Genomic DNA, 14,186 nt, shown 5'->3' on the forward strand with positions numbered 1-14,186 from the left:
TCTGATGCTGCTTGGCCTGCTGTGTTCATCCAGCTCTGCACCTTGTTATCTCAGATTCTCCAGCATCTGCAGATCCTACTATCTCTATAATACAGCAGGCTTGGATTTTCAAGGAGGTGCTGACCAATCTATACTTTCATCACGAAAGAAGAGAACTCAGTATTTCCGACAGGAGATCCAACTCTGGGTTCCTCCAGAAATGCAGAGCCATACTTTCATTCTTTTGGAGTTCAGAACTGAAATTTCAAAGATGCTGACAGCCACTTTAACATCTGCTGTCAACTGTAAGTGCATAATGTTTAGGTGTGATTTAGAGTGTTGGGAAATAGGGCACCAGTTGTATGGGGAGGGGTGTGGTGGTCTGACAGGTTGCCAGGTAACTAGGGTGCCAGCTGGGTAAGGGGTAGGGTACCAGGGGCCAGGTAAGCAATGCATGTTTATAGTGAGATGGTGTAGGTGGAAAAAAAAACTCAGGTTCAGCAGTGAGGTAGGGAGGGAGCATGGGTGTCGGGTCTATGGAGGTCTGGGGCGAGAGGGGGTTGTTTGTATTCGGGCAGATACTGGATCAGAGTCTGAAGGTGTGAGAGGTAAGCATGGAATCTGTCGAATAGTTACCTAGATGTTACACTATATACTTAATAGTCCAACTTTTCCAGAGTAACTACTTGATTTCTTCAAAACCCTCAATTTAAATGGGGACTTTCAGAAGGTTCCAGGCACAATGGAATTCCACAGGGTTCTCATACACATCACCCATCTTTGCTGGGATAACAACAGTCTGGCCAGTGAAAGATCTGGGCGATGGCATTCCATTAGTGAAAAGAATCTGCCAAAAAAAAAATGACAAATGTTCCACAGAGTTGAGGGAACTAGAGTAATGGGTTCTATAGTAGGTCAACTTAAAGAGTTCATTGCACAAAGCTTGGGAAATATAAAATGATGAATGTGTGGTCCAAGATAGATTCAATCCAAGTTCCAGTCCAACACAACAAAAAAAAACACAATTATCTAAGCAAAACACTTAAACCAAAAAGGTAATCTTGTGTTTTGATCAGAAACACATATTGCATCATTATCCATAGATAAACACATTCAAACAAACAGTCATTAAAAAAAAAACAAATGCCAAGTGAGAGGCCTAATTAGAATGAAGTAGCTTGCACTCATATTTGGACGTAGCTTGTTTTGGCTCATTAGGTCACACTGGTTTTGTTAGCTCTGTATACAATTGGAAAATTGTTGACTTCAATATACTTTAATCATCTGGGTTTTATTGAACATTATGTTGAAGTGAGGACATATGAATGTACAAATTAGGAGCATGATTAGGCCACTCAACCTGCTCTACCATTCCATAAGATGATAGCTGATCTGATTACTCCACATTCCCGACTAGCTCCTATAACCTTTCACCCTATTACCTAGCAAGAATCGGTCTCTCCCTGCCTTAAAAATATTCAAAGGTTCTGTTTCCAACACCTTACATAGAGTTCCAAAGATTCTCAACCCTCTAAAGAAAAAATTCTCCTAAACTCTGTCTTAAATGGGATATCCTTCATTCTAGAATTTTCCACAAGAGGAAACATTCTTTCTACACAGACTCTGTAAAGCCCCCTCAGGATCTAATATTTCAATCCAGTCACCCCTTGCTCTGAAAAAACTCCAACAGATACAAAACTATGTTGTTAATCCTCATTGAAACTTGGAGGAGGAACTTGGTAAATGAAATCCAGGGAAAACTCTCTGCTGGACAGATTCATATTTAACACAAAGCAGAAGGGTTGTGGTTGTCAGAGGTTAATTGTCTCTGGCTCAAAACATCCCTGCAGAAGTCCCTCGGGGCAATACCTTAGGCCCAACCATCTCCAGCTGTTTCATCCAGAACATTCTTCCAGATGAATGGAGATTTTCACTGAGGATTATGCAGTACTCAGTTCCATTCACAAATCTTCCAACAACGAAGCAGACTGTGTGTGCATGCAGCAAGACCTGGACAACATTTAGGCTTGGATTAATAAGTAGCAGATAATATATGCACCACACAAATCATTCCAATACGAGAACAAGTAACCACCTCCCCTTGACATTACTGTCACTGAATCACCCAACGTCAATATCCTGTGGACTCTTCACTGAGTAAAACGAACTGGATCAGCCACACATATGAAGTGGCTAGAAGAGCAGGTCACATACTAGGCATTCAATGTAAACTGCTCTCTTCCTAACTCCTAAAGCCTTTCAACCACCTCCAAGGCACATGTCAGTAGTATGATTGAATACACTCCCCTTGCTTGCGAGAATGCTTCTCAAACAAAACTCAAAAGGCACAACAGCCCTCAGGATAAAAACAGCTCTCTTGACTTAGGACCCAGATACCACTATAAGCATTCTCTATTGTCACCACCAGCTCACTGTTGCCACAAAGTGCAATGTCTATAATATGCATTGCAGCAACTTGATAGGGCTCCAACAGTGCCTTCCAAATCCCTGACTTCTACCACCTATTACAAACTGCAAATGCTTGGGAAGTCCACCAATTTCAAGCCCCCTTCCAGAAACATACCATCCCAACCTGGAACTATAGCACCATTCCTTCATGGCTACTAGGTCAAAATCCTGGAACTTCCACCTAACTGACTACAGCAGGTCAACTTGGCAGTGCTCTGCCACCTTCCCAAGAGAATCTAGGAAGGGGAAAGAAATGCAGATTTTTTTTCCTGCAACATGTAAATTGCAGAAACAAATTTAAGAGAAGAACTTTGGTTGGGAATAGCAGACCAGCCAGTGAACAAGTCAGAAAGGCACACAGTTTAAATACTGCTTTCCATGGCCATGGTTAGGATGGTCCAAGTACTTTTGAAATGTAGTCTCAGTTGTATTTTAGACAAAAAAAAAGGCAGTGAATTTATGTACAGCAAAACCTGAAAATTGTGTGGAAGATTTATGGTATGGATGAGATGGTCTGAAGAGTGTGGCACAGTGATTAGCACTGCTGCCTCACAGTGCCTGGGACCTGTGTTCAATTCCAGCCTCAGGCAACTGTCTGTGTGGCGTTTGCACATTCTCCCTGTGTCTGCATGAGTTTCGTCCAGGTGCTCTGGTTTCTTCCCACAGTCCAAAGATGTGCAGGTTAGTTGGATTGGCCATGCTAAATTGCCCCATGGTATCCTGGGATGTGCAGGCTGGGTGGGTTAGCCATGGGGAATGCAAGGTTATGGGGTGTGGGTGGAATGCTCTTCAGAGGGTTGGTGTGGACTGCTTCCACACTGCAGGGTTTCTACAATCAATCAGACAGTGGAAGGCAACTTAACTTAGAAGCAATTCAGAAAACTCTTCTTCTCAAACAATTGGCCCTGCCATTCGGGAGGTTTGGGGGTAGGGGGAAGAGGATGCTAGTGAGCAAGGGAGCTGTAACAAATTAGAACAGAAATGAATGGAATTTCCAATCATGCAGAACAGCAAGGGAGCAATTTGTAAATTGCTTAGATTCTTTCATAAGATACAAAGGATTCTCTCCTATTGAATAACCATTAATAGAAATACAACAAGTGATGGCTGCTGTATGGATGGATAGAACTAGGTTTAAAGTGTTTAAAAAGGAAGCATTGCAAGCAATCAAGACTTCACTGAAGGCAGAGTGATTTAAATGTTTATCCAGATGGTTAAACTATTTTCATTTTCCCAGAAGCCTTTCTCAACACCATCACACTATCTGTAAGTGATAGAAGCAATCTAAATGAATGTGGTTTTCCTCTATCAGGCACCAAGCTGAAGCTCACTGGTTAGGGAGCATTCAACCATTCAAAAGATTTAATTCAATCAGCATCTCGACAGCAGAGTAGTTATTTCATACATCTGAAAACCATACTGGGGGTATGGACACTTTAGATCTTTCTCACCTCCATTAACTCTATTCAAACAAAATGCCTTAGCACCACCATCATTGATGGCCTTCCTAACCACCAGGTCAGTGTTTGACCTCTGCTCCTGGATTCATTGTGTCTGTTGTTACATGCACAGAATACCCAGTCCCTGAGACAATTTCAAAGTCTTTTCAAAATCATAGGATCCCCACAGAGCAAAAAGAGGCCATTCAGCCAGTCATGTTTACACTGACCCTCTGAAGAGCATCCCTCCAAGACGCAGCCGCCAACCCTGTGGCACGTAATGCCACCAATTACCATGGCTAACCCACCCAGTCTGCACATCCCTGGACACAACAGAGCAATTTAGCATGGCCAATCCATCTAACCTGCATATGCAGTCAGAGATATACAGCACAAAAACAGACCCTTTGGTCCAACTCGTCCATGCCGAACAGATATCCTATCTAAATCTAGTTCCATTTTGCCACCATTTGGCCCATATCCCGCTAAACCCTTCATAGTCATATACCATCCAGATGCCTTTTAAATGTTGTATTTTTACCAGCCTTCACCACTTCCCTCTGGCAGCTCATTCTATACACACTCCACCCTCTGCATGAAAAGGTTGCCCTTTTCGATCCCTTCCAAATCTTTCCCTTCTTACCTTAAACCTATGCCCGCTAGTTTTGGACTCCCCCACCCCCAGGGAAAAGTCCTTGGCTCTTCACCCTATCCATGTCCCTCATGATTTTATAAACCTCTATAAAGGTCACACGCAGCCTCCAATGCTCCAGGGAAAATAGCTCCAGCCAATTCAGCCTGTCTCTATAGCTCAAACCCTCCAACCCAGGCAACATCCTTGTAAATCTTTTCTGAATCCTTTGAAGTTTCACGACATCTTTCCTACAGCAGGGAGACCGGAATTGAATGCAGTATTCCACAAATGGTCTAACCTATGTCCTGTACAGCTGCAAGATGATATTCCAAATCCTATACTCAATGCACTGACCAATAAAGGCAAGTGTATCAACACCTTCTTGACCATCCTGACTACCTGTAACTCCACTTTCAAGGAACTGTGAACCTGCACTCCAAGGTTTCTTTGTTCCGCAACATTCCCCATCTTTGGATTGTGGGAGGAAAATGGAGCCATCCGGAGGAAACCCACACACATGGAGAGAACGTGCAAACTCCACAGAATCACCCAAGGCTGGAATTGAACCTGGATCCCTAGCACTGTGAGGCAACAGTGCTAACGCTTGCACCCTACTATTAGCTGGGAGTGCAAACAGTGTCAAATGAAAATCTTCTGGATCCAAGAGTAGAACTTCATTTCAAGGCACTGTTGGTTACAAACCTGATAAATGTTATTGGAACATGCAAAAAAGTGCAAAGAATGATTTGCCTTTCTTATTTTTCCTCTTAGGAAGAGAGCTGGGAAATGAGTGCATGGTGGTTTGGTAGTTGTTGGCAGCACGGTGGCTCACTGCTGCCTCACATGGCCAGGGACCTGGGTTCGATTCTACCCTCGGGTGACTGTGTGTGGCGCTTGTACATTGTCCCTGTGTCTGCGTGGGTTTCCTCCGGGTGCTCCAGTTTCCTCTCACAGTCCTAAGATTTGCAGGTCAGATGGATGGGCTATGCTAAATTGCCCATACTATCCAGTGATGTGCAGGCTAGGTGGATTAGCCATGGTTAACACAGGGTTACAGGGATCGGGTAGGGGGTTAGGTTTGCGTGGGATGCTCTTCGGAAGGCCAGTGCAGGCTCGATGGGCCAAACAGCCTGCTGGGATTCTATGAGCGTGTTTCAGCATCTCTCAATAGTCCAACCCCATCCTGCTCATATCTTAAATTCCCAAATCTGTTCCTACTTAATTAAATAGCACTGAGGTACCGACCTACTACAAGTAACACCAGACCCAAAGCAGTACGTTAATGACCAACTACTAATCTTCATCACCTTCTCATTCATATGGTTTCAATTATTATAGTATGTTCTATACACCTGTGGTTCAAACTGGGAGCCCCAGTAAAAAAGGACTGGTGCTACAGCGAAGTAACCAACCCACATTGCAGCAGTTTGTACCATCTATAAAACGTACTGCAGTAACCCACCAAAGCTCCTTTGATAGCACCTTCCAATCCCAGGACCTCTACCACTAATATGCAAAAGGGCAACAGATACATTGAAACACTATCACTTGTATATTTCCCTCTAAGCCACTCACCATCCTGATTTGGAAATATATTGCTGCTCCTTCACCATCCAAATCCTGGAACTCTCAACCCAGCAGCGCTGCAGGTGTACCTACACCTCCACCCACACCTCCCCAAGAACCGCAGTAGTTCAAGAACCCAGCCCACCACCACCTTCTCCAGGATAGTAAGGGATGGGTAACAAATGCTAGTCCAGCCAGTGACTCCAAGATCCCATCATTTCTTGTTCTGAAGAAGGGTCACTGGACCCAAAAGGTTAATTCTGCTTTCTCTCCACAGAAACTGCCAGAGCTGCTGTGTTTCTCCAGCAATTTTTTGTTTTCATTTCTGATTTTCAGCATCTGCTGTTCTTTGGGGTTTTGTTTTTGTTTAATCTTCAGACCACTGCCCCAGAGCCCAGCGCTAAACTGGGCAGTTAGGGAATTCACCCTCCATCGCTTTGCAGCCAGCTTTTCAAAAGTAAACATTTTAAAATGTTTTGAAACAGCTTTTTAAATTCAAAATGTATTTTTAGATAGGTCATGACTCACTGTGATGTGTTATTACGTGGAATGTAATGAATGGGTGCAATTACAGTAAAATAACCTTCAAAGAATTCAGATGTTTAAATATTGTAACACTGAAGTGATTTATCACTTGGACCCCATGATGACATTATTTACATAGTTACATGGAAATAATAACAACTTTCAAACCATAAAAACCCAGTCTGTTCTGGTATTGCTACATATAGATTGCAATCTGCTCTCTTCCCCTAGTTTCTATTCTTTGAAACTGCCTGAGCAAGTAAAGTCACCACAGTCCCAGTGCACCGCAGGGCTGCTCTCTCATTAGACAGACATGACTGGTTGGGAGTTTAATCCAAAATGTCACCCTGCCTCAGGTCAGGGGAAACGTTGAGAAGGAGTGCCTATCATGCTAACTCAGCTAGTATGGGAACCAAACCCAAGCTATTGATGTCATTCTGCATCACAAACCAGCCGTCCAGCCAACTGAGCCAGTGTTTCACCCATGGAAGCCCAGATATCAAAGAACAAAACGACTTTGAAGCATTTTGCTATGAACGTTTAGGGGTGCCACAGAGGCTCAGTGGTTAGCTCTGCTGCCTTTCAGCATCAGGAACCTGGCTTCAATTCTAGCCTCGGGTGACTGTCTGTGTGGAGCTTGCACATTCTTCCAGTGTCTGTGTGGGTTACCTCCAGGTGCTCCAATTTCCTCCCACAGTCCAAAGATTAGGTGGATTGGCCATGTTAAATTGCCCATAGTGTCCAGGGATGTGTAGTCTAGGTGGATTAGCCATGAGACATGTAGGATTACAGGGATAGAGGTTAGGGGTGTGGGTCTGGGTGGAATGCTCTTCAGAGGGTCAGTGTGGATTCCATGGGCCAAATGACTTGCTTTCACACTGTAGGGATTCTATGAATCAGCATCTGTTCCCTCTGAACGTGTACTCAAATTCAAGGAGTAGCATTTGAGTAGCAATTAGGTACAGCACTAGGGCATTGAGCCCCTTTGAGCCAGCTCTGCCATTCAATGAGATCATGGTTAATCTGACAGCAAACACCATTTACTGAGGGTAATGTGGTCGCCAAAACCTGGTGACCCATTAGTTTAATGGCACACTCAAACACTTAACTGTTCATATTTCTGAAACCATGAAACCAGAACAAGGAGACATAATCGCAAAGCTAAGCAAGGCTTTTCAAACATGATGTCACAGGCATCGTCGCACAAAAGGCAAGGGGTTTCCAAAACTTGACCCCCACAAAAAGCCGAGAAGGGGTTGGGGAGGGGAGGTCAACTCAAAAATATCAAATCCAACACAGATAGATTTCTAAGCAGGTCTGGCAGCATCTGTGGCGAGAAATCAGCGTTAATGTTTCAGGTCCCTTTCTCACTCGACCTGAAACATTATCTCTGATTTCTCTCCACAGATGCTGGCAGGCAAGCTCAACTTTTCCAGCAATTTCTATTTTGTTTCTGATGTACAGCATCTGCAGTTCTTTCGGTTTTATTACTGATGGATTTCAGTCAGGAAAAGGATAACATGTTAAGGATTCTCATGCCATGGAATTGACGCAGAGATCAATGATTTAAAGAGGCTCAAGACTAAGTACTATCTTTCTGATCCCCTCCAATGACACATTAAAAAAAAATCAGATTTTGAAAATCAGTGACCAATTATTGTCGGTAACTTCTCTTGGCTGGAGATACAGAAGATAACTAGCAACTGAGATCAGTGTCCCGTTCTATACTAGGACAGCAGATGGTGTATTATACAACTATGTTATTGGTGGGAAGTGTCTTAACTGTTTTCTTTTAGTTGATTAACTTTAAAATTGGCAATAATGGCCAGGATGCTTCATTCAGTTTAGGTATGGCTCCCTCAATGAATAATCATGGTTCAAATCGGATTACCCAAATCCACTGGGTGGAAGCATTGGGAACTAATACTATCCTACTAAACCCAAGAAGATAAATAATGCAATGTTAGCTTCACAAAACAGGACATTTCCTGGAAGGTGAGCTGTGCCTCATTAAACAGTACTCCCAAATTTCCAGCTCTTCTACTAGTGGGACATGGAAGGCAAGTTTAGCAACACAGATATGAGGATTGAAAGATTCAAACTGACAAGGTGTTAATATAAAAGTAGCTACAGGAATATGGGCAGTTTACTTGACACTGGATTAACATGGTCCCTAAGTAAACCTAGTTACAAGCAGAAAGGAGGCTCATTTATTTTATAAATGCATCTGACAATCCAAACCTCATGGCTGAACACGATAGAGCAGTACCACATTGTACTGTCATGCAAGAATGGGGAGAATTTATGCTTCACCATTACCTCACATGGCATCACCATACGTTGGTAAAAATCTTCGAAGTTTCTTATCAACACAAATCAGTAGCCTTACATACATGGAGAGCAGGTCTAAGTCCCAGCTGTTAGAAATTTAACTCATTTTGCCCACAATTTACTTCTAAATTGTATAAAATTATTCATCTTTCGTAATGGGAAGGTATTCATGCCAAGATAAAGCTGATCAAGTGTAAATCATGCCACCTGCCTCGTTACCACACAATGTGAAGAAAAATTGATTCAAATAGAGGGGGGCAAAAAGGGGCTGGATTCACAGTGAATGATTCCAGATTTGCTACAGCAGCGTTAAAAGCTTACGAATTCACTTCAAAAGAAAAAAAAAAAATCAATATCAGAGTTGAGGCCAAGAATGCAGTCTAACAGCATTTGAATAGGAAAGGAGAACTTTCCTTCACTTTCCATTTTATCCAATACAGTATTTCACAAGAAAGCAGTTCTATAGTCACTTGCAGATTGTCAGGGATAAAGAACAAAACACAAACTAAATACAAACTGGATATTGATCAGTAATGCTTGGGAAATCTAACTATTTGTGTTTATCAGCTCAAGTCAAAAATTTACAAACACACTTAGGTTAGCATTGCTCTTCATCCTTATGAAAATAACCAACAATATTTAATTGTACCAATGTATGAAAATGCAAACCATTGCTACTGAAAGATGGATGAAGAGAAAATACAAAATATCCTCCCTGCTGTAAGCTTTTATTACCTGCCTTTCTTTTTTCCCTGAGCACCAATCATTTTTTGTCCAGAAAAAACACATGGAATTTGACAAGCCTCTAACTTTGAATTTTGATTGAACATCTGGAAAATGCGTAGGAATGCTTTCCACTAAATACACAAACAGGAGGTCGATAAATTCTCCTACTATTTCATTGTACTTTTAGCAGCCTGATGCTTCTTGCCTCTTTCCCAGTCATACTCAGCACAGCCGTCCTGGTGAATGTCTATACAGCTCCAGTTACCCTGAAGTTAAAGTATTGGAACTGGAAAACAGCACAACTCCCTTACACTAATCATTTACTAGCCTGGAGGCAAAATGATCCTAGTATTAGGAGGCAGGGATGTATATCCAGAGCAATTAAAAAAAAAACGTGTCATTAAAACCACAGGTGGGAGGCCTGGGTAGACCAGCTTTGAACTTGTGGGCAATGGTAGTGTTCATACCTCTGGATCCGGAGGCCTGGGTTCAAGTCTTACCTGCTTCCAGAGGTATGTAATATCATCTCTGAACAGGCTGATGAGAAAAATATCTAGAATGACAGGACGTGCTTGAGGGGATAAATATCCTACTCTTACTCCCTTTCTTATGTCCTTATATTCACAGAACAGGTTACAAAACAGAACTGGTGAAATTCTACTCAGTTTATTCTTGGCCACTATTTAGCAACTTCTTGGAAACATTTTTGAGGATAAATGACTTGGAAAGTGACGGACCCATCATTCTTTTGTACTGTTTCCAAGACTGGCTCTCACTACACTGTGCAGTATCATGACCCTTGAGAAAAAGCTGGTAATTAACACTAAACTAAGCCAAAGACACCAGCCAATGCACTTCTGAATAATTCACACAAATGCCATGCTGATTTAAAAATTCAGATTCACCATGAACAAAAATCAGCAGTTGTTTAGCAACTTAAGTAGCTGGGGTCACAAAACATTGATGTACAAACGGGCCAAGATATTGCCAAAAGTGCTAGATTGACCACACTGCATTTTTTTTTCTATGAATTCACTTTTTATTGCACGTTCAAAGATACTGTTAATGGATAATGGCAAATGACTATGTACTGCAGAGCACTGGCGAACACTCCTTTAATCCTGCGGCCAATACAATACCGTGGTTGATAGTTGTGTGCATGTCCCAGAAATTTCATGTCAGTGATGGTAACAATTGACCGTTGTGTGTGTAGGTTCATTGATCAACTCAATTGCTTTCATCTTGACCTCAGAACAGGCTCATCAGTAAACAAGAGAATAAAGGAGGTGGTCACATTTCAACCACCACAGCTGGTTGGGAGCTTGTGCACATTATGACACACCTCCAGGGCAGGTGGGACTTCAACCTGGACCTCCTGGCCCCCCAGAGATAGGGTCACTAACCCCGGTGATACCCGAGCCTTGTTAGATCTTGCAATTTTTTAAAAAATCAAACCGCTCAGACATGGTATGACCCAATTCTGGAGTAGGTGGGACTTATACAGTCATACAGCATGGAAACAGACCCTTCAAACCAACAAGTCTACACCGACCATGTTCCCAAACCAAACTAGTCCCACTTTCCTGCATTTAGCCCATGTCCCTCCAAACCTTTCCTATTCATGTACTTATCCAATGTCTTTGAAATGTTGTAACTGTACCTAGTTTTGTCCACTCGTTTTAAACTACCCCACCGTAGGGAGAAGACCCTTGCTATTCACCTTATCTCTGCTCTTCACAATTTTATAAACCTCAATAAGGTCACCCCTCAACCTCCAATGTTCCTATGAAAACATCCCAGCCTATCATTATAAATCCAAACCTCCAGTCCCAACAAGATCTTGATGAATCTTTTCTGAACCCTCTCCAATTTGATAATACCTTTCCTATAGCATGAGGACCAGAATTGAGGGCTTACCAATGTCCTATACAACCTTAAAATGACACCCAACTCCTATACTCAAAAGGTCTGAGCATGAAGGTAAGCCTGTGCAACACCTTCTTAACCATCCTGTCTACATGCAATGAAAATGTCAAAGAATTATGTACCTGAACCCCTAGGTCTCCCTGTTCTACAACACTATGCAGGGCCCTGTCAATAATTGTTCATTTTACCAAAATACAATACCTCGCATTTATCCAAATTAAATTCCAACTGCCACTCCTCAGCCTGTTGACCCAATTGATCAACATCTTTTTGTAATTTTAGATAACCTTCTTCACTGTCAATTATACCATCAATTTTGGCATCATCCTCAAAACTTACTAATCATGCCTCCTAAATTCTCATCCAAATGTCAAACAGAAGTGGACCCAGTACTAATTCCTGTGGAACGCTGATCACGGGCCTCCAGTCCAAAAAAAAACCCTCCACCACCACCCTCTGTCTCCTATCGTCAAGCCAATTTGGAATACAATTGGCAAGCTCTCCGTGAATTCTATTAGATCTAATTTTACACATTAGTCTACTAGGCAGAACCTTGTCAAAGGTTTCACTAAAGTCCACGTAAACGTTTACCACTCTGCCCTCAATCTTTTCGATTGACCTTTTTTGAGGAGGTAATCAAGTTTAGAATTAGATGTTGACCAATAATAAAATGGATGAATTTTTCTAGTAACCAAGTGGACTGATTCCATTGTTAGAATAAACACATGAGAGTTCATCAGGGTTCAGGTTCTAAGTGGCAGATCTTTAATGATTCTACAGTTAAAGTTCCAATGATAGATCATAACAGTTCCAAGGTTTGCCTGCAGTGCAGTGATTTGGATGAGTTTTAATAGCTTTTGGAATTGTTACCCATGGCTAAAGTATGGTGTTGAAGAGAATGCTTGGAAACTAAACGACTATCTCCTACTTTGCTTGGCTCATTGCTTGAAGGATAGAAGAGGATGTGTGATCGTGTTTGATTTACAGAACGATGAAATGTTGCCCTTGAATATTGGATTGTAACCTCCAGTATCCAAGAACGGCTTCCTTTTTTGGGGATCTTGAACCCTGAGTAAATATCAATTGCATGGTTCTCAAAGAGTCACTATTTACATAATTTAACAAGTCTGTAATTTATAAAGAGCTAGCACAAAGAATAGGCAAATTAACAGTCTTCTTAGGCTGTAGCTCTCTGTAGTTACATGGCTTGAAAACCAGACTAAGAATTCCCAAATTATAGCATTAATTATCATGCAACATTCTTCTTCTGCTTCCCCTTCTTGGAGATCTTAACTATTCCCAACAAGAATAGGTATTTAACACCATAAATACAAGCATTCCCTCATCATATTCCAGTTCAAAGGCAGCATAAAAATGTGTCTGCTAGTATGAAAGTGTAGGTTTTTTTTTTAAAAAAGAGAATTACCCTCATATATACAAAAATCAACTAGGGAAAGCAAAAGAAATCGTTAATTTTCTTCTTTTTTGAAAAGACAAATGAGAGGAATTCTTGTTTTCTGGCCCAGTCTTCCATTTCTAAAATAGCTGCATTTTCTTGTCAGTTGAGTAACTGGATTTTTAGAAGTTACAGGTAATGTGGGTGATATTTGGCAGTACCCAGTGTTGGGAAACTTGTAATTTTATGCCAGGTAATTTTTTTTTTAAACTCACAGCTATAACGATAGTCTGAAAGTCTCAATAGAATTAAAGCAAAAGGGAAGTTTCAGCTGCTTACGTGCTGCCCAAAACCAGTAATGGTACAGCAGTGGAGAAGACTCAAGGAACGTAGTCTAACCTCTCAAACAAATTGGTGAAAGACCTGATGAAACCATTGGAAAAAGACAATGCCTTGTCAGAAGAGGTATACAACCTCACCAATAGTAGTACAAAAGTCACACTAGAACTTGCTGGTAGTACATGATAGATTATTTATCACAAAGAGAGAGGGGTTTACGATGAATTAGGGTATTCTACAACCTGAATATTTGCATTTATGTCTCAAGTGAGACCAGGATCATTAGCACCAGTTTTCAAACTGTCGAACTATTACACAAATTAAATATACACACAGATGATTGAGACAGAATCGTGGAGTTATCAAGCTCATAAGTTGCAGCCACTGAAGAGAACTTTATTTTCACAAAAATCCATTGCTCCCAACTACTTTTCCGTAAGGCTGATAGAGCTGATCATGTCCTTCCATGTATTTCATTTGTAAGCCAACCAGGTAGAATATAACAGTGGCGTGGGAAGAGTGACTTCAGAATCCCCAGGCATGAAGAGAGTGGGATGGGACGCAATCGTTATCCAGTGATTTCTGCTGGAAAAGTGCACGTGTGTTGATCCTAGATAAGGTTCAGCTTTGATGCCCTCCAAAGTCAAATAGCCTAAAGACATTCAATGTCCAGGTTTCTGTACAAAAATTGGCCACTTGGGCACAGTGTCAAAGGGCTGCCAGCGCCCATGGAATTATATCCCAGTTTTCTGGGATGGGGAAGAGTGGATAAACGCGAGAGGTGTGATGAGGAGGTCAAGTCGAATAGCCTGAAGGAAGAGTAGGAGGGGGCGGAGGAGGTTTGTGAGTGGAAAGT

The sequence above is a fragment of the Rhincodon typus genome, chromosome 31, assembly GCF_021869965.1.
Source record: "Rhincodon typus isolate 14 chromosome 31, sRhiTyp1.1, whole genome shotgun sequence".
NCBI lineage: Eukaryota > Metazoa > Chordata > Chondrichthyes > Orectolobiformes > Rhincodontidae > Rhincodon > Rhincodon typus.